Source organism: Papio anubis, chromosome 5 (assembly GCF_008728515.1).
Source record: "Papio anubis isolate 15944 chromosome 5, Panubis1.0, whole genome shotgun sequence".
Classification (NCBI taxonomy): Eukaryota; Metazoa; Chordata; class Mammalia; order Primates; family Cercopithecidae; genus Papio; species Papio anubis.
Window position 1 is genome coordinate 60,723,551 of NC_044980.1, and position 21,744 is coordinate 60,745,294.

Below are 21,744 nucleotides of genomic sequence, written 5' to 3' on the forward strand. Positions count from 1 at the left end.
ATCTTGCACCATCCAGGGCAAGATGTGAATTATCCCTTTGTTTAGCATATCCATATATGATACCCGCCCATTAGTCACTTAGTAGTAGCTGTTTCAGTTATTAGAGCAACAATACATGGTATATATAGAGTTCAACACTATCTGTGGTTTCAGGTGTATTCTGAGGGATCTGGAATGTATTCACCCCCTAACAAGGGGAGACCACTGTATAGCAAGAAGAGTTCACATTTGTCTAATGTTATGTTAGAATGTGGCTGTTGTTAGATATTAGGAGTGCCTTCTGTGGTAGAGTGTCTACTACATTATTGAATCCTGTGGTAGTTGGGGATCAGAAATGAAGGCCCTTTGGGTGTGTGTGTGTGTGTGTGTGTGTGGTGGTAGTGGTGATGTTTTTTAAATGCCCATATAGCATGCATGCATGCATTCATTTACTTATCTTTTCACTGAACTGGGGTGATTAATAATCATACAGCATTTAAGATAATTTTTTTTTTTTTTTTTTGAGATGGAGTCTCGCTCTGTCACCAAACTGGAGTGCAGTGGTGGCGCAATCTCAGCTCACTGCAACCTTTGCCTCCCAGGCTCAAGCGATTCTCCCACCTCAGCCTGGGACTACAGACACGTGCCACCACGCCCAGCTAATTTTTGTACTTTTTTTTTTTTTGGTACAGGTGGTGTTTAGCCATGTTGCCTAGCTGGTTTCGAATTCCTAGGCTCCAGTGATCCACCTGCCTCAGACTCCCAAAGTGTTGAGATTACAGGGGTGAGCCACTGCCCCTGGCAGGAAAAAATTTCTTAAAAAGAAATTTCAACCTTCAAAACAAAAGGTGTATAAACCTGAACACAAGTTGTGCATTTGGAAAAATCTGCTCTAGTCTGCTGATATTTTTTCACCCTGAAGCACAACATAGCTGGAGTTGAATTTCTGGTGAAGACTTTAATAATTCCACTTGGAAATGACATTGTCATATCACCAGTGATCTTCAGAATACACCTAAAACGGGGATTTTGAAAAGTGCTGGGATTACAAGTGTGAGCCATCATGCCTGGCCTTCTTCAAGGTAGTATAACCATGCTGCTCTTTGTGTATGGTAATAATATTACAAGCAGCTTAGAATGTAGTTGCTTGGATGAGTCAGACTATATTTAACCAACCACTACTAAGGTATATTTATTTAGCACCCTCTCCCATTATTTTTTGCTATTATAATTTAACCCTTTTTGTGAAACTCTGGTACATATGTCTAGTTGATTTTTTAGTACAGATTGTCCCCAATTTTGGATGGTTCAGTTTAGGATTTTTTGACTTTATGGTGGTGTGAAGCAATACATGTTCAATGGAAATCCTACTTTGAGTACCAATACAACCATTCAGTTTTTCATTTTCAATACAGTATTCAGTAGAGTACATGATATGTTCAACACTTTCTTATAAAATAGACTTTGTGTTTAGTGATTCTGCCCAACTGCAGCTAATGTAAGTGTTCTGAGCGTGCTTAAAGTAGGCTAGAGTAAGCTATGATGTTTGGTAGGTTACGTGTATTAAATGCATTTTTTACTTAAACCTATTATAAGTTGAAATTATTTTATCGGTATGTAACTCCCATCATAAGTCAAGGAGCATCTGTACTTTCTAAGGAGAAATTTTTAAAAGTAGACATTGCGTATAGACATTAACTTTATGTATACATGTTGTCAAATTGTCATCAAGGACATTTATACTATTGTATGCCTCCACTAAGAGTGTGATAATAGATGTGTCTATATAATGCTAGCTAACACGTGGTGTTACGAGTTTTTTTTTTTTTTAATTGTCAATCTGATGGAAATAATGGTAATTTGATCACTTAAAAATTCATCTAATGAGGTGAGCATCTTAAATATTCTGGCTGGTTTTATTTCATTTTAGGAGTCATGTGTTTATTGCCCTTTTTTTCGTTTTTCTGTGGAGGCCATCTTTTTCTTATTGATTTAGAAGAAGTCTTAATATTTAGATTCTTTAATTTCATAACTTTTAATAACACAATTGATAGTGTCCTTTGTCATATGTTTTATGTAGTTTAATATATTTTATGATTTCTATCTTTGGTCATCTTACACACAGTGAAGTCAAGACTCATAGAATTTAATGTAAGAGCAGGAGATTTTAATTTGGGGTTGGTCTGTGGACTTGTAAGTATTCTGAGGATGGACTTCATAGTTCTCAAATACAAATGGAATACGACATTGGAATTATACATAAATTTTTATTTTTCTGGTGACAGATTCAGTCAAATTCATCTGGTTCTCAAATCATATGACTCTTATGACTCTGTGCCCCCTTTTATACAGCGTATATATTTAAATGCCCCTTTTTTCTGTTTCAAGTGAAATTCATAGGTAGTATAATCTTCCAACCCATACAAAGGATTTAAAAAGAAAATGCAACATAATTTTTTCTTGACTGGAAAAGAAAACATGGGACAGACAAAAATGTTAGAATACTTTGCCATGACCACATTAGAAAACATAAAGGCTTTTTGCATTGGAGTTACCTGGAACCGTAAAAAAAAGTTGATGCCTGTTTCTTTTAAAATTAAACATACAGCTGCACCAGTTCCACTCCTAGGTATTTGCTCGAGAGAGGTGAAAACATGTCCCCAAAATGTATAGGGAGATTTATAACAGCTTTAATAGTCCACAAATTAAAACAACTCCGCTGTTGGTCAACAGAAGGAACAGATAAACAAATTGCAGTGTGTTCATATACTGGAATACTACTCTGCAGTCAAAAAGAATGAAGTACTTTTTTCTTGATGAAATGAATATGAATGAATCTCTGAAACAGTGTGTTTAGTGAAAGAAGTCAGGTACAGAAGAGTACACACTATGTGATGGATTATGTTTATATGAAGTTCAGAAATGAAGCTATAGCATTAGAAATATGAGGAATGATTGCTTATGGAAAGTGGGGGCACTGACTGGATGTAGGGCAGGAGGGTACTTTCTGAGTAGGGGAAATGTCCTGTATCTTGATTGGGGTGTTTGTTACTCCAATAGAGTTGTAGACTTAAGACCTCTGCATTTCACTATACATAAACTTTACCTCAAAAACAAACAATGAAACAGAGCAAAAATACTGATGCCTATGTCCTGCCTTCTAGAGATTCTAATTTAATTGGTTAAGGGTGTTGGCCTGGGCATAGATAGTTCTCATGTGCAGCCAGAGTTGAGAATGATGCTTTTGTCCTTGGATGTAGGCTCATCATGAATGCAACTGCTACTCATGCAGATTGGCAACCAAATTATAATTAAGAGAGGCATTGCTGTAAGCAGTAACTCTCACGATATTTGCTGCGGCCCGCAGGCGCGAACCGCTGCCGGGTTCTGGCGCGCCCTTTCAGTTCTGCTTGTCGCCGGCACCCCTGCGTTACCCCGAACTGCCGGGCGGAGCAGCATGACCTCCGCCTTGGAGAACTACGTCGACCGAACTGTTGCCGTTATTACATCTGATGGGAGAATGATTGTGGGAACACTGAAAGGTTTTGACCAGACCATTAATTTGATTTTGGATGAAAGCCATGAGCGAGTATTCAGCTCTTCACAAGGGGTAAAGCAAGTGGTACTGGGATTATACATTGTAAGAGGTGACAACGTTGCAGTCATTGGAGAAATTGATGAAGAAACAGATTCTGTGCTTGATTTGGGGAATATTCGAACAGAGCCTTTAAATTCTCTAGCACACTGAGGAAAAACTACATACTTGGACACCTGTAAATCTTTGTACAGAAACTGATTATTCTGAGGATGATATATGGAATTTTTATGAATGTGTAACTGGATTTTGACTCGTTATTGATTCATTGTAATATGTAAATTAAAATATTTCTACATTTTATTGGGGAAAGAAAAACTCTTTTTTTTTTTTTTGCCTGAATATAAGTTTGGTAGCTTGGTTTCTTTTTTTAATTAAATAGTGTGAAAATATAAAGGTTGTTTTGAAAACTTTTAGCCAAAAGTAGTACTTTTTGATACTTTAGTATTTATGGAAACTAGTGGAAAAGAGAAATTAGTGTGCTATGTAAACCAAGCATTCAAATAACATTAGTAGTATAGGATATATGTGTTTTCTTTGCCTGATATTTAGGAAAATCACAGGAGGGTAAATCTTTCCTGGAGTTATCTGAATCACCGGCGTTTATCCGATTCCACTGGTGGTGGTTTGCTAGTGCTTCTAAAAGTTGCTCTCTAGCACTGAGAGGTGTGGGTAGGTAAAAACGTGTTTGCTTGAGAAAACAAAAATGCTAACAAGGTTTTAATAGATTGGCCCAAAATTCCAACTTGAGTATTAAGAATTACTAGCAGTGGTAGAATTGACAGAGATAATTGGTAAAGTCTCTTGATGCCCAATTGATTAGGTATGAAAGTAATACGAACACATTAATGTTGAATTTTACAGACAGTATATTATGTGAAAAAAATTGATTCCATGTAGTCTTCAATTTTTAATTTTTAAGAATTGTAATATTAGTGTTTATAAATGTGAGTAAATTAAGTTTATATTGAAGTAGTGCTAGCTATTATTGTCAGCAATTTTCCGTGATTCATTATCCATAAACCTGATTTCAGAAGACATCAACTTAGTTTTTTAAATAATTGATAGAAACAATGTTGTAAGTAGTGTTTAGATATCCAGGCTAGTCCACAAAATTTCTGATCAACTCATGTATAGGCCAAAGTGTGTATCTTTGTGATGAGAAGAAAACAGAAAAATATTTACATCCTTGTGGAAAAAAAAAAAAAAGATACTGCTTATCCTTGACAAGATTTTTTCAAGTGGAGAGACAACACTTGGGAAAATTTCAAACAAGTTTAATCTTCCCTTAATTTACAGTCTATTAAACTACTGTGTAAAAAAACTCCATCCCTTTGTCTTTATATGTGTACAGTTAGGTTCTAGGCTTAGATAATTGTAAAATTTTTTTCAGCTTCAAGGCTGGAGGACATTTAAAAGTTGGTACAGGATATTAACCATCACTGGCCTTTGGCAAGTCCATTCATTGTGACAATGAAAGTGTTCTCATGTATTTTCAAAACGACTCTTTTGACAACTACTGACAGTCTCAATTACCTAAACCTTCCCATCCATATGTGTTTAATTTCCATTAATAGGGAAACATTTTAAACATTTGATAAAAACCTTCTTAAAACATCCCAATTTTAGGTCCACAATTCCTTCTGTGCAATTCTGAAATTCAGAAATTCCTGAAAATTGAACTTTTCTCTTTTTTTGCTGTCTTCGCTTTGCTCCCAGTTAAAAGGGCTGCTTGAAGAGGGCAGGTCACCTTAGTTATGCACAAGCAAGTGTTCTGATACTGTAGCCTCACCCCTGGGCATGAACTTTTTTCCCTAATTCATTTGGTTGATAAAATATGACTTACACTGAACTGCGATGTGAGGCTAATATTGGTGTTTGTTTATATCATTTTCCCATGAGAGTTAATATTTATAAATTATACTTCTCTGCAGCAGTATTTTCCAGATTCTCAGTTCTGAAGCACATCTACTGGCCTGAAGAGTTTGAATAAGGGACTGTAGATCTCTATTGCCAATGTAAATGTATTAGTTGTAATTATTAAGAGCAGGAGTTTTTAATTTGGGGTTGATCCATGGACTTGTAAGTTAACATTAGCTAGCAGTTAAAGTTAGTGAAAATGCTGTTTTTGAGGGGCTTGGGAGTCTAATAAAGAGCATCCAGGCTTATTTCCATTAGGAAATTCCAGCTTTATTTTATAATATTAAGTGTGACTATTGATAACTTTTTTTTTGTCAGTTCTCTTATTCTGTAGTCTAGTTCTTTTGCATTTGAGGTAGAGAATGTGTGATGATGAATTTTAGGTATCTTTGGTGGGGAGGGTACTTTTTGGTTTTGAGAGTAAGTGGTCAATTTGACTGAGATGATTCCTGTGCTGGTATCATGGGAGCATACAGATGAGTCACTAATGAGGTGCCTTACATAGTACTGTGTCTTTTTGGTGCTGCAGAAAGCTAGTTGTCTGACGTTTTACCAGAGAGTTGTAAAACCAAGTAAGATTTCTTATAAGTTGTATATATTTTAAGTTAATATCTGAAAGAAATGCCTGTTAGAGTAATTACTAAAGTGCTTGACTATGTCACATTTTTTAAAGCTATGTGGATGGAAGAGCAATTGTTGTTTGTAAATGTATAATGTATATTAAAGATGATATCTGAATAAAGAGAATCAAGAGTGAGTGTTTCTACATTTGAATGCAAAAGTTCTATAGGTCAGTGATTTCCTTCCTGACTTGTGTCCCAAAATGTATATAAAATGTGTTTGATTCAGCATTTCTTGTTTTCTTCTTAAATTGCCACTATGAAATTTTATTGGAAAATTGGAGAAATTGGCTATTGAGCTACTAGAAAAATGTCAGAATCCATCCGTAAGGCTTCATAGTTTAAAATACAGGTTTATAGATATGTGTGTGTGTGTGTGTGTGTGTGTGTGTAATTTGGGTGTGGAATAACTAAAACCAAATAATAGGACTTATGCAGTGTGAGAGAAGAAACAATGAATTTGTACACAGTGGTTCTGCCTAAACCTCCATAGCTTTTTACTATAATATATTGTGTTAAGTGATGGTATATTTATATTTAGACATTTCATAAATGAAGGTGTTTCATATTCCTGCTTTTATATTTAATACTGAGGAGTTAAGTATCTTAAATTATTTTCCCCCTTTTTTAGTAATTTTCATCAGGGCCCACAATTTTCTTCAAACATATGGTTCATCGTGAGGTTAGAAAGGTAAACAAGTAATACTCGAACTGGCAAAATTATTTTTCCATGACTGTAATATTCTCTGTGTAACTATGCACTTCTAATTAAAGCCTTTAAATCTGATATTGTTAATCAATGAACAGTTTGGTTTAGTAATACTAATTAAGAATGGTTCTAAAATTTAAAACTTTGAAAATTAGGATTGTTTAATTTAGTCTAATGCGTCTGATTTGTAATTCTTACAGTGGTTGTTCATAGGATATTATCTTTTCCAGTTAAAGGTTTTTTTGTTTTCCAGATGATCTGTCTGTCCCGAGATTAATTTTTTAAAACAACAAAATATACATTTGTCTCATTTGAGTATCAGGTCATAATTCCATTATTCATAGAAGTTTCATCATGTGATTGATTACTTTTTAAAAGATAAATTTTTGATGGAATTAGTTAAAATAACTACTTTAGAATTGCTTTTTATTGCATAGCAATAATTCTCATAGATCCATCCAAATAAAGGTGAATAAATTAGTTTTTTATTCTTTTGTTCCTTTCTAAAGTAGTTTCCTGTATGCGTTGGTTGTTATTATTTGGAAACTATTAACTGAATAATATTAAATTGGCAACTTTGAGTAGGATACAACCAAACAAATGGAATTCTCAAGTTATCACTCTGTCAGCTATATCTAGAGTTTGCTTTTGAGCTTTAAAAACTTTACGTGACAGCCCGGCCAACACGGTGAAACCCCGTCTCTACTAAAAATACGAAAAAATTAGCTGGACATGGTGGCAGGCACCTGTAATCCCAGCTACTCGGGAGACTGAGGCAGGAGAATCGCTTGAACCCGGGAGGTGGAGGTTGCAGTGAGCCGAGATGGTGCCATTGCACTCCAGCCTGGGTGACAAGAGGGAAACTCGATCTCAAAAAGAAACAAAAAAAACTACTTTACATGAAATTCTTAGGGAAAATAAATGAGAATGTGCTGTTACTTTACCAATGCTAAGTTGTATACTTTACTACTTTACCATGTTACTTTACCACTGCTAAGTTGTTTTGGTAGTGAAATTTTAATATAGACAAATTTTATTTTTTTATAAGTGATTTGCATTTTTGGTGTGATTATTTTCTCTTTTCTTTTCTTTTCTTTCTTTTTTTTTTTTTTGAGATGGAGTCTCGCTCTGTGGCCCAGGCTGGAGTGCAGTGGTGGGATCTCAGCTCACTGCAAGCTCTGCCTCACGGAGTATTAAATACAAAAGCCATTCTCCTGCCTCAGCCTCCTAAGTAGCTGGGACTACAGGTGCCCGCCACCACGCCTGTCTAATTTTTTGTATTTTTAGTAGAGACTTGGTTTCACCGTGTTAGCCAGGATGGTCTCAGTCTCCTGACCTTGTGATCCGCCTGCCTCGGCCTCCCATAGTGTTGGGATTACAGGTGTGAGCCACTGCGCCTGGCCAGTGTGAGTATTTTCTTTCAAGTTGAAAGTCGGGTTCCATGAAACTCTAATATTAGATGGATTTCGGTGAAGGTTAATACCTCTGGTTGTTTGAGGCCTGAAATATAACTAACTAAGCAGTAGTGAACCTCTTACTACATTTGCTTCAAAGCAGCTACTTCGTAATTGAACATGTGTGTCATTAATTCTAGAAATCTGTTAAACATTGATTTTGCGTTGTATCAGAGGATGATGTAGAAGAGGAATGGCGCTGACTAGTGGTTTTAAGGCACAATATTGGAATCCCCTGGGGAGCCCATAACATGTACATGCCTTGACTATGTCCCAGGCCTTTTGGGGCAGAATCCTGCTGGTTGGAGGACACACAGTGTAGTTTGGTAAAATCTCTAATTCTGATATACTCATTTATATAAGATTACTGAAGTTCTATCCTCCAGGAATATATACTTTGTCAGAGGAAGGAAAACTATATACGTGCAACAACGTGGGTTGTGTATGATGACAGCAATAATAATGATAGCCAAGGTTTGTAGGGCACTTATCCTATGCAGAAGCATTGATTTTCAGGTACTGTAGACATTTGCACTAATATTGCCTCTCTATAGCACTTTCTCAATATAGCAGCCAGAGCAATCTTTTTTTTTTTTTTGAGATGGAGTCTCACCCTGTCACCCAGACTAGAGTGCAGTGGTACAGTCTCCGCTGACTGCAACCTCTGCCTTCCAGGTTCAAGCAATTCTGCCTCAGCTTCCCAAGTAGCTGGGACTACAGGCGCAGGCCACCACGCCCAGCTAATGTGTGTGTGTGTGTGTGTGTGTATATATATATAGTTTTTTTTTTTTTTTTTTTTTTTTTTTTTTAAGTAGAGATGGGTTTTCACTATGTTGGCCAGTCTGGTTTTGAACTCTTGACCTTGAGTGATCCTTCCGCCTTGGCCTCCCAAAATGCTGGGATTACAGGCGTGAGCCCCTGTGCCTGGCCAGAACAATCTTTTAAAAACTTAAATTAGATATTACTCTTCTTGTTTAAAACCCTCTAATGAATTCTCATTGTGATTACAATAAAATGTAAACTGCTTATTATGATTTATAAGGTGGGTACTTGGTCTGGTTGGGTTCTGTGATGTCATCTTACATGATTCTTTCTGTGTTCATTATGCTGTGGTCACGCTGGTGTTTGTTGCCACGTCCAGGCATTTATACCTTCTCCTTTGGTTGGATTGCTTTTCTCCCGATCTGTGACAGGCTGTTCTTACCAGATTTGTTTGTTTGTTTTTTTTTTTTTTTGAGGTGGAGTCTCACTCTTTTGCCCAAGCTGGAGTACAGTGGGCAATCTTGGCTCACTGCACCCTTTGCCTCCTGCGTTCAAGTGATTCTCCTGCCTCAGCCTCTCAAGTAGCTGGGACTACAGGCATGTGCCACCATGCCTGGCTAAGTTTTGTGCTTTTAGTAGAAGGTGGGTTTCACCATGTTGGCCAGGCTAGTCTTGAACTTCTAAGTTCAAGTGATTTGCCCATCTCAGCCTCCTGAAGTGCTGGGGTTACAGGTGTGAACCACTGCACCTGGCCCAGTTCTTATCAGATTTAACCTTCAGTGAGATTTCTCTTGTTCACTCTGTCTGAAATTGTTCTTCCTCTGATTCTTCTCCCCTTAATATGTTTTTAGTTCATGGCACTTAACACAGTCTGAATTTTTCTTATCATTTACTATTGTTTTTTCCTTCTTGGAATGTAAGCTCATTAAGCCCATATATCTTGTATATATTCATGCTTGTATCCTCTTGATAAATCCATGGGATCAAATAGTGTCCCTTGAAGCATCATCACATGCAAATAAAATGACGATGCAGTTAACCTCTACTATAACAAGGTATGTTAGGCTTTTTCTGTATATGTTCTCATCTGAAATTACGTTCGAGTTGAACATTTTCTGTAAAATTGTTTAATATATAGTCATGTGCCACACAATGACATTTTGGTCAGTAATAGACTATATAAACAATATTGGTTTCATAACATTATAGTGGAGCTGAAAAATATTCCTTAGTGGTATAGCTGGTATATACTTATTTTATAGTATATTACATGACTCATGGGTTTGTGTTGATGTTTGTGTAAACAAACTTTCTGCACTGCCAGTTGTATAAAAGTATAGTACAGTTATGTGCAGTACACAGTACTTCACAATGACAGTAAACAGTTGTTACTGGTTTATGTATTTACTGTATGATACCTTTTATTATCTTAGAGTGTGCTCCTCCATATAAAAAGGTAGGCCGGCCATGGTAGCTCACGCCTATAATCCTAGCACTTTGGGAGGCCGAGGCGGGCGGATCACCTGAGGTCGGGAGATGGAGACCAGCCTGACCAACATGGAGAAACACCATCTCTACTAAAAATACTAAATTAACTGGACATGGTGGCGCATGCCTGTAATCCGAGCTATTTGGGAGACTAAGGCAGGAGAATCGCTTGAATCCGGGAAGCAGAGGCTGCGGTGAGCCAAGATCGCACCATTGCACTCTAGCCTGGGCAGCAAGAGTGAAACTCTGTGTCAAAAAAAAAAAAAAAAAAGGTAACTATAAATCATCCCATGACAGGTCCTTCAGGAAGTATTCCAGAAGAAGGCATTGTTATCATAGGAGATGACAGTTCCAGTTGTGTTGTTGTCCCTGAAGACCTTCCAGTGGGACAAGATATGGAGGTGGAAGACGGATAGTAATGATCCTGACCCTGGGTAGGCCTAGGCTAATGTGTGTGTTTGTGTTTTCGTTTTTAACAAGAAAGTTTAAAAAGTTAAAAAAAAATTTTTTTTAATAGAAAGAAAAAAACTTATAAGGATATAGGAGCTGGGTGTGGTAGTGTGTGCCTGGTAGTCCCAACTACTTAGGAGGCTTGAGCCCAGGAGTTTGAGTCCAGCCTGGATAGCATAGTGAGATTCCATCTCTTAAGAAAAAGAAAAAATATTCTGGTTAGCTGTACAGTGTGTTTGTGTTTTACACCGTGTTATTACAAAAGTTAAGATTTTTTTAAAAAGAAAAAGTTTATAAAGTTATAATCTAAGGTTTATTATTAAAGAAAAAAATTTTTAAATAAATTTACGTAGTTTAAGTGTTTATAAAGTCTGCAGTAGTGTACATTAATGTCCTAGACCTTCACATTCACTCACTACTGACCCAGAGCAGTTTCCAGCCCTGCAAGCTCCATTTATGATAGGTGTACTAGTTTTTTTTTTTTTGTAATCTTTTATACCATATTTTTGCTGTACCTTTTCTATGTTTAGGTACGTTTAAATACACAAATACTTACCATTGTATCATAGTTGCCTGCTATATTCACTACATCAGCATGTGGTACATGTTCTTAGTCTAGTGGCAATAGGCTACACCATATAGCCTAGATGTGTAGTAGGTTATACCATCTGGGTTTCCGTAAGTAGACTCTGTGGTGTTTGTACAATGATGAAATTGCCAAACAGTGCATTTCTTAGAACATATTCTGTCAAGCAGTGCATGATTGTTTCTTCCAACAAAGGTGCTTTTGGTTAATCAGACCTTATACCGATTATTTATTGTGAAATAAACCATCTGAAACTTAGTGATATTATAAACCGAGAAGAGTCATCATTATTACCTATCATGGGTCTAGGGCTTATCTTGGCTTAGCTAGTTGGTTCTTGCTCAAGTTCTTATGTGGTTGCAGTTAGATGGTTGCCAGGGGCCATGAGCCAGAGCACCTGCATGTGGCTTCTCAGTAAGACTTGAGTTTCCTTACAGCAAGTGGCTGGTTTCAGAGGGCAAGTGGATGAAAGGAAAAGGGCAAAAGCCTAAGTGGCAACTGTATTAGCCTTTTTATCCTAGCCTTGGATGTCATATAGCATCACTTCTGTTGTATTTTGTTTTTAAGAAGCACGTCACTAAGACCAGCTCTTATTCCAGTGTTGGGGAAGAAGATTTCACCTCTTGAGGGGAGAAGTGTAAAAGAATTTGTGGAAAATGTTATGCCTACCACAGACCTCATTCTGCAAAATAGTGGCATCTTGTTGGTTAGGGATTAAGTTCTAAAGTCAGTGTAAATGGAAGGTATCATGATGGGGAGACCGTTATACATCTTTGTCCGGCATGGTGAGGATTTTCTATAGGTTCAAGAAAAAGTCACTGTTTCTTCCACTGAATATCAAATAGGATATATTTGGCTTGTGTTCAGTGCCTCTCTTGTATGGAAAATATAATTAAGTACTAGAGTAACATTTAGCAAAGTGCAGTTATCAGACTTTGAGAAGCTCTGTGGAAAAGAAAATTGACATCACTGTCAAACTCATTACAAGACCTACATTTATTGAGTAAAGAAGATAGGCAGAATTACTTGCATTATTACTTTTATTTAATTTTAATTTTATTTATTTATTTATTTGAGACGATGTCTCGCTTCATTGCCCAGGCTGGAGTGCAGTGGCCCAATCTCAGCTCACTGCAACCTCTGCCTCCCGGGTTCAAGCAGTTCTCCTGTCTCAGCCTCCTGAGTAGCTGGGACTACAGGCGCCTGCCATCATGCCCTACTAATTTTTGTATTTTTAGTAGAGACAGGGTTCCCTGTGTTGGTAAGGCTGGTCTCAAAAATCCTGACCTCAGGTGATCCACCTGCCTCGACCTCCCAAAGTGTTGGGATTACAGGCATGAGCCACTGCGCCCGGCCTATTACTTTTATTTTAAAATTTAGTTTGGAGAAATTATATAGCTCAATTCATAAATAAATATATGAATGATGCAACTACTTTCTTTTCCTAAATATTTGTTTCAAATGAGAAGGGAAATATGATTGAGTGGTCTCTTCCCTTCTTATAGTAAAAATAATGCAGTACAGTGTTTAAGGGCATATAAGTGAATGAGAGTTAGTATCGACCTTAAGCTACTGTGATATATGTCAATTAAAAAATGCTAATGTGGCAACTTTCGGAGGATAAAGCAAAAAGAAAAAAAATGCTTATGTGAGAACAAGCATGCCAGCCAGCCATGGTCACCCCACACCCAATAAAACAGGTAAAGAGGCAAACACAAAAAGTACCTGTGAGGATGAATAGTATAAATAAAATATTTTCAAAGAAACAAATTACTCTTATGTATCCTCAATAGAAAGGAAAAACTATTATTTATTCAACTTATGTATAATTATGTTTTCTGTTGCTGATTCAGTTACTTTTGGGAAACGTAGCACAAGAAAAGCCACTCAATATGGCTTTGTGTTGGACATTTGGATTTCTTAGAACAGCTAACGAAAATGTAGTTTTTATGCCCTTTGTTTTTTGACATAAAGAATCTGAGATTGAAGAGTTAATGTGTTCAGGATTACAGAATGGTAAATGGTGGAATCTGGACTCAAATGTAAAACAGTATTTTTCCAAAGCCAGCTACTTTTATGTTCAGCTATATTGTTTCTTGAATTTTCAGTGATTTATTGGTAGGCTTTTTGTTATCTGGGAATTCCTTCTATTAAAATTATATTGTCAAGTGTTGAAATATGCAGGTTTTAACTAGTTGCATTGACACAGCTTGATTTTGTGTCACTTTTAAACCATTCCCTGCTTCCCCAGGGAGCAAAAACAAAAACCACATATAAACATAGCTTTCTAGGAACAGTAGTTTCAGATACTGCCTCCTAAATTGTTCAAATATCCTAGCTTTTCAGTTCTATTTGTTCCAAGGTGGCCATATATTGTTATTTTTCAATAATCACATATAGTTGTTTTGCCATTTTTGTTTAGGGAATTACTATTAATTGTTTTTAAATATTAAGCATGATAAACTTCAGATGTTCCTGTTTTTAAAGACCGGGTTCTCATATATTGAGTGGTTTCACTTTTCTTACCTTGCCCCAAAGTAATTGAATCAGCAACAGAAGAATGCATGACATTTTAATTGTCTACATCAAATTACATAATCTGGTGAAGTATGAAGACTACACTGTTAAAGTATTAATGACTTTTATTTATTAAACCAAACAGTGAAAGAGATGGTATAGGGACATTCACCTCATATTTTGTAAGTTATATTATTGGCTAAATAGTATCAGGATTGTTTTTAGTTCTGCATTGCTAACCGAGTGATCTATCTAAATCTTAAATTAGACTATGTCCCTCCTTTGCCTTAAGTCTTAAAAACTGCTGCTTACCCGTCAAAGTTTATATTACTTAGTATGGTATTTAAAGCTTTTAAGTTCTGGCCCCCTGCTAACTAACGTCATTCCTATATATTTCAAAGTCTATCCTACCTAAGTTTGTCCGCTGGCAACACTAACTACTTTTTTTCTGTATGTACAGATATTCTACACTTTGGTTTATATATTCTATTTTATTCTGTCCTATTAGTCTGTTTCCCTTACCACCAGACTATTTGGTCTCCTTTCCCCCACATTTGTAACTTTTTAATATTCTTTTTAAGACGTGTTCTTGCTCTTTTGCTCAGAGTTGAGTACAGTCGTGCAATCATAGCTCATCGTGGCCTTAAACTCCTGGGCTTGTCAAGCAATTCTCCTGCCTCAGCTTCCTAAGTAACTGGGGCTACAGACATACACCACCATGCCTGGCTAATTTTATTTTTATTTTTAGAGACAGGGTGGTGTTGTGTTGCCCAGGCTGGTCTTGAACTCCTGGTCTCAACTCCTGCCTCAGCTGGGATTACAGGTGTGAGCCACTGGGCTGGGTGGCTATCATGTTTTATCTAAAATTGGAAACTCCTTGAGGCCGGGACCATTTATCTTTGTATCTTCAGTGTTCAGCACCTAGTAGTAACTCAGCAAATGTTTGTTTTCTTTCTGACGTATTTGTCATATTTGTATTTGTTGTATTTAGCATCAGAAAGCCAAATATGGTCATTCAGCATTAATTTTACTGATTCCATTTGTTATTTTAGTCCAGAATTGCTACCAAAGTGTTTAGGTTTGACCTTTTTGTGCCCATGAAGTCTAGTCTTTTTGATGATAAATCTAAATTGGTTGAGGTGTAATGAAAAAGGCAGTCAGTTGTCTAGAAGTGACTGTGACAGTTGCAGATTTATCTTGTTTGTGCATGCTTTTTTTTTTTTTTCAGTGTTCAAAGCCTGTGTTACATCAGGTTTTCAGGTTTAGATTTCCTAACTTTGGAACACAAAGTTCCGTTTTTAGAAGAATGGGTATTGAGTCTTTGAGTGTGGGTAGAAAGACAGAGACAGACTGATTTGCAAAATAATTGAGAATCATATTTATATTTGAATTTTCACTTACTTGAACTTTCAGATTTCAGCTCAAAAGCTTTGGTATAAGTAAAGTATATTAATAAGACCCATTGCATGAAAGTAACCGAAACCAGTAAAAATAAGATAATAAGGATGTAATAGTTTCTTATGGATACTCAAGGGCTAGAATGCAGTTAGTCTCAGAAAGGAATTAGAACAAGTAACTGGAAGGCCATCAGGAATCCAGAACCATCACTCTTTTATATTTTTCTCTTTTCAGATGAGCATTCTGTTTCTGTGTCCATATGGTAGAAGGCAGCAGCTCCATAGATTATGGCTTCAGATGTTACAGTTCCGTTAAATGCAGAGATAGACTTGCTGTCTTTCCGTCCCACTTACATATCCTGGGGAGAGAGAAATGATTGACTGGCTTGAGTCAGGTGCCCGTCCCCTTTCCAGTCTGCTCCATCTAGGAGGGCAGTGTTACCTGGTACCAAAATAGATGTTAGAGGGCCACCCCTTTCAAATGGGAGAATAGCCCTCACAACAGGGCTTCTATATTATAGTGCAGGTTGCTTATTCCACATGCTGCTTGCCAAGCTGTATACCTATAAGGGCTGCAGTTTTAAAATTTGTACAAAGGTGCTTTATGGATTTGTGGTAACCTTTTCTCAGAGAAAGGAGGAGTCATTGTGAATTGGGGGGCTATTCCAAGGGGGTCTGCTATGTCATTTTTTGTGGGTATTTATTGTCCATCTTAGTATTGCCAAACTCTTAGCACTGAATTATTAGATTGGCTCTCACCCTTGGGCCATGGAGTTTTATTGCAGCAAAAACAAAAATCTGTATGTATATGTGTTTTCTCAATAGGAATATTGATAGTGGACTTACTATAATGTGGGGCTTTGACATTTGTGGACCTGCTGAGGTGTCCTCACACTCATTGAGAACCACTGATGTTATGCAAATGCTATTAAACTTTGCATCTAAGACTTCTTATTTGTCCTGTGACCTTTGATTATATTTCAACATGCATAAAATACTTTAGAGGGTTTTGGAGTGCCATGTATGTGAATGAACTTGGCACTAAGCACCCCATAGTTCTACAGAAAAATTTAAAGAATATTTGTTACTTAAAATTATGTTTGGTTAAGTAGAAGCTTAAATTTTTGTTTTTCTTCTTTTCCTCTCCATATCTGTTGTACTATTTCACTTACAAAATAAATCTTCAGCCCTAAGGGATGTTTGGGATAGTTTTACAGGATTATGGATTTTATTCCTAAAATAAATCTGAATGCTACTGAAAGTGAAACTTTTTAAAGATAAGATTTTCATCAAGTGGTGGTATTTTAAAGCTTTGCTTATAAGTGGTAATAATTAACCTTTGAAAATCCTGCTGTAATAAGGTGTTGAGAGTGATCTAGCTTTCTTTGGAAGGTTTTTGATGTTCCTAATCATTCCCAGCCTAAATTAACCCCAAGGAAAATGAGAACTTCAACCTGACCTCTCATTGTTTTGCCAATTCCTACCTTTTTTTCTGTTTCTTTTTGGTTCTTTTATTTCTGTTCAGTTTAGGGGAAAGAATAAACTTACAAAGAAATTCACCTTAAGAAATTAGGAACTTGTCTCTTCCAGATTTGTTTGCATTTTACTAAAGGATGTATGAGGAGGGACCAGAAGAAATAACTAATGGTGGAATTTCATGCACTGTGGCACTCACATCTAAGATTCTCAAATCAGGTCATGCTTTTCAACAGGTCTGGTTTAGTTTCTAGGGCAGTAGACACACTGCATAAAAACATTTTATTTATAGTGAGTTTCTCTTAAAATACCACTTGAAGAACCAAAGAAGTAATTAGTATATTGAATTGGGTAGGTGGAATGAGGAGTCATAGTAAGGCAAAAGGCCTCACCTGAACAAAGGATTTGATTCAGTAGTAAAGTTGTATAAAGGCAAATTGGGAGTAGATTAAGGAGGTTTGGGGATTAAGTAATGTATTTTAGGTTTTTAAAGTGGAAAGGGAGATAGTAAAATAAATGATTTTAAGGAAAAAAAATAGGTGCTGACTAAATAGAATTAGGGAATCAGTTTGGAATCTATGGTGCTAATACATAAAAGTGGGCTGAGGCCAGGCATGGTGACTTATGCCTGTAATTCCAGCACTTTGGGAGGGTAAGGCTGGGGGATTGCTTGAGGCCAAGGAGTTTGAGACCAGCCTGGGCAACATAGCGACACTCCGTCTCTACCAAATAAAAACTAAAAAAATTACCCAGATGTGGTGGTGCACACATGTAGTCCCAGCTACTTGAGAGGCCAAGGTGGGAGGATCGCTTTGAGCCTAAGAGGTTGATTGTGCCATTGCCCCTCAGCTTAGGTGACAGAGGAGAGAGGCAGTGTCTCAAAGAAAAGAAAATGCATAAAAGTGACATTAACTGATGTCCTAATATTTTTCTTTTAAATATATTTTTAAATTGAGGTATAATTCACATACAATTTACCCTTTTAAAGTATACAGTTCAATAGTTTTTAGTATTTTTACAAGTTGTGTACCCATTATCACTATCTAATTCCAAAACATTTCATCGGGGCTTCAAACCAAACCAAAACAAAACCCATACTCCTTGGCACTCACTCCTCATTCTTGTCTGTCCCCAGATCATGGCAACCACTAATCTACTTTGCCTCTGTCGACTTGAGTATTCCTGATATTTGATAAAAATCAAATCATACAACATGTGGCCTTTTGTGTCTGGTTTAACATAGCATAATGTTTCCAAAGTTCATACATGTTGTATCATGTATCAGTACTTCATCCTTTTTATAGCTGAATAATACTCCACTGTAGGGATAGATGACATTTTGTTTATTCATTGGCTGATGGACATTTGAGTTGTTTTTACTTTTTGGTCACTGAATAACGCTGTTATGAACATTAGTTACAAATTTTTCCAAGAACATGTGTTTTCAGTTCTTTTGGATACCTAGGAGTGAAATTGTTGTATCATATGATAATTGTGTTTAACTTTTCGGAGGGACTGCCAGCCTATTTTTCAAAGTGACCACACCATTTTGTATTCCCATCAGCTGTCTTTGAAATTCCAGTTTCTCCACATCCTCCCAGTATGTTATTGCCTGTCTCGATTACAGCCATCCTAGTGAGTATAAAATGGTAATATCATTGTGGTTTTGATTTGTATTACCCAAATGACTAGTAATATTAGCATCTTTATGGGCTTTTTGTGGCATTTGTTTTATCTTTAGGAGAAATGCCTGTTCAAATCCTTTGCCCTTTTTAAAGTTTTGTTTTTTGTCTTTTTGTTTAGTTTTAAGAGTTCTTTATCTATTCTAGCTAAAAGTTCATTATCAGATATATGATTTACAGATATTTTCTCCCATTCTGTGGTTTGTCTTTGTACTTTATTGGTAATACTCATATTTTTTATTTTAATAGGAATATCTCTAGTGTTTTATTCTGGACACTGATGGTTAGTTTCCCATTGAGGAAATACACTGTTTCTAATATACTAAGAATTTTGTCAAGAATAGATGTTGACTTTTATTTAGATTTATTACCTTTTGGTATTCCCCCTTTTGTCTCATTGTATGATGAGGTATTGTCAGTAGATTGTTCTCACGTAGAGAAAAATCGTCTTGGCATTCCTAGAATCAATTCTCCTTAGTCATGTTTTACTATTACTGTTGCATTTGAGTTGCTTTCGTATAAGTTAGGATTTTTTGAAGTATTCTTTAATCTAAATATAACATTTTTGTTCTTGAATCTAAATGTTAAATTCTAATGTTAGATCTAAATGTTAGATTCAAGAATACTTCAGAAAATCCTAAATTATACAGAAGCAACTAAATGGTTGCTTTATACTGACTTTGAGAGGTGTTGGTATCACAGTTATATTGAATCTTCCTTCTTTGTTGTGAACCCTGAACCTTGCAAATTTCACCTCCTGAAAGTTTGCAAGCAAGCACTGGGTTCATGTTGTCCTTTACAGTAGTAATTTTGACAAATTTCACCCTTAATTTCATCTGTGATTTTCTATTTCTTGAGAAAATTCTTATAATTTATATTTTTATATAAAGTCATGTATTGTAAAGCACGTCACTGAGCTTAGTAATTTTTTATTTTTTAAAATACTTTTTTGTTTGTTTGTTTTTGAGGCAGGGCCTCGCCCTGTCACCCAGGCTGGAGTGCAGTGGCATAATCATAGCTTACTGTAGCCTGATAGCCTCAAAATCCTGGACTCATGCTATCCTCCTGAGCAGCTGGGGCTATAGGCATGTGTCACCATGCCCAGCTAATTTTGTAATTTTTTTGTAGAGACAAGAGCTCACTATGTTGTGCAGGCGGGTCTCTTAACTATGGGCCCCAAATGATCCTCCCACCTGCACCTTGCCTAAAAATACTTATCTGTATTGTTAAATTACCATTCTGATTCCTACTCGTATGTTTTATTTCTTTAGATCTGCTGGGAAATTGTCTGTTCTTTATGTTTGTCTGCTTCTACCAAAAACAGAACTAGCTGATGGATTTAGTCATTTTTACTGTTTCTCTTTTCTAAATAATTAATTCCTGCTTTTTTCTTTAAATCCCTTCACTGAATGGAGACATTGGATGGGGAGTTGGATATACAAGTCTGAGGTTTAGGAGAGTGGTCCAGGCTTCAGTAAAGCAGGCATTTCTGGTGTCCTGCATCACAGTTCTCTTGGCTCACCTCTGATTTTTAACCCCTCCTGCAGGAAATAATACTATGAAAGCTTAGACTCTCCTCAGGCTGAGCTTCCTGCTGCAAACACACTCTTCATTTTTTGGCCCCAGTGATTTCTTTTCTGTGGGAGGCCAAAAAGATTAGAAAGTAAGCATAGATTGGTAGTGAGGCAGAGGTGATGCCTATAGAGGCAGTGCTGTTCCTGTATCATACTGGATGGATAAAAGGTCACGTCTCATTCTATCTGGAGAGAATTTTGAGAGACCATCTATATGCTTCTTGGGAGGTTTAAGTAGATTGATCCCCTGTTATCTTTAGGGATGACATTGATAGTATACTATTCCTTATATTGGCTTTTCTTCCATCCCTGTCTTACTCTTCCTGTTCCCGTAGGTCATTCTCTAGACAAACTACTTTTACTCAGGTTCTTACCTCAGTCATTGCCTTTGGGAGAACCCAAACTAAGATAGCAATCATTAGAGTACTTAGTATTTAAAAGGTAGATAAAAGTTCAGGAATTGAGACTGGATGAGCACCAAATGTGTGAGTATATATAGAAAAGAAGGCCAAGATCTGTGTTCTTTGTATCGTTAGGAATGAGTTAAGAGGTTGGCATAAAGAGGAGCAACTAGCAAAGGAGACTGAGGTTTGACCAGTGGTATAGAAACAAAACTAGGAGAATGTGTGGTGTGTTGGAAGCTAAATGAAGAAAACTTGGAAAGTAAGGGGAAGCGATGCTGCTAAGAAAGCAAGGGGGAGAAATGAATTTAGATTGTCTATTGAATTTATTTTATTTATTTATTTGTTTGTTTATTTTTGAGGCAGAGTCTCGCTCTGTCGCCCAGGCTGGATTGCAGTGGCGGGATCTTGGCCCACTGCAACCTTTGCCTCCTGGGTTCAAGTGATTCTTCTGCCTCAGCCTCTCGAGTAGCTGGGATTGCAGGCATGTGCCACGATGCCCAGCTGATTTTTGTGTTATTAGTAGAGACAGGATTTCACTATGTTGGCCAGGCTGGTCTCGAACTCCTGACCTCAAGTGATCTGCCTGCCTCGACCTTCCAAAGTGCTGGGATTACAGGCGTGAGCCACCACATCCAGCTGTATTTTTTTATTTTTTTATTTTTCGCAATGGAGTCTCACTCTGTCACCCAGGCTGTAGTGCAGTGGCACAATCTCAGCTCACTGCAACCTCTGCCTCCCAGATTCAAGCGATTCTCTTGCCTCAGCCTCCTGAATAGCTGGAATTACAGGTGCCCTGCACCATACCTGGCTAATTTTTGCATTTTTAGTAGAAATGGGCTTTCACCATGTTGGCCAGGCTGGTCGCGAACTCCTGGCTTCAAGTGATCCGCCTGCCGTGGCGCCTCCCAAAGTGCTGGGATTACAGGTGTGAGCCACTGTGCCTGGCCAGATTGTCTATTGACTTTAGATGTTTTAAGAACAGTTTTTCTTGAAACGATAGGGACAAAAGTGTCATTGGAGTGGATATAGGAACACTTGATAGAATAATTGAAGTCACTGCATGTGGACAACTTGTTTGAGGAATTTTTCTGTAAAAGACAGCAGAGTAATGGGTTGGTAGCTGTAGAGAGA

At 37.0% G+C, this 21,744-nt stretch overlaps 1 protein-coding gene and 1 pseudogene across 17 annotated transcripts in view; both read left to right on the forward strand.

Moving 5' to 3' along the window:
• The window catches only part of ERBIN (erbb2 interacting protein), a 150,354-nt gene that overhangs the window by 26,315 nt on the left and 102,295 nt on the right, over positions 1 to 21,744 (forward strand). The window contains exon 1 of one of the 16 annotated variants that reach the window (XM_021939394.2): positions 10,788 to 10,961. The exons of the other annotated variants lie outside the window; for them this stretch is intronic. The gene's annotated coding sequence lies outside the window, so the exon portion shown is untranslated. Of the gene's footprint in view, positions 1 to 10,787; positions 10,962 to 21,744 lie in introns of those variants that run through there. 16 annotated transcript variants of the gene reach the window in all.
• Positions 727 to 6,524, forward strand: LOC100999436 (annotated as a pseudogene). The gene has a single exon (XR_648048.4). The product of XR_648048.4 is annotated as a U6 snRNA-associated Sm-like protein LSm8 pseudogene (transcript).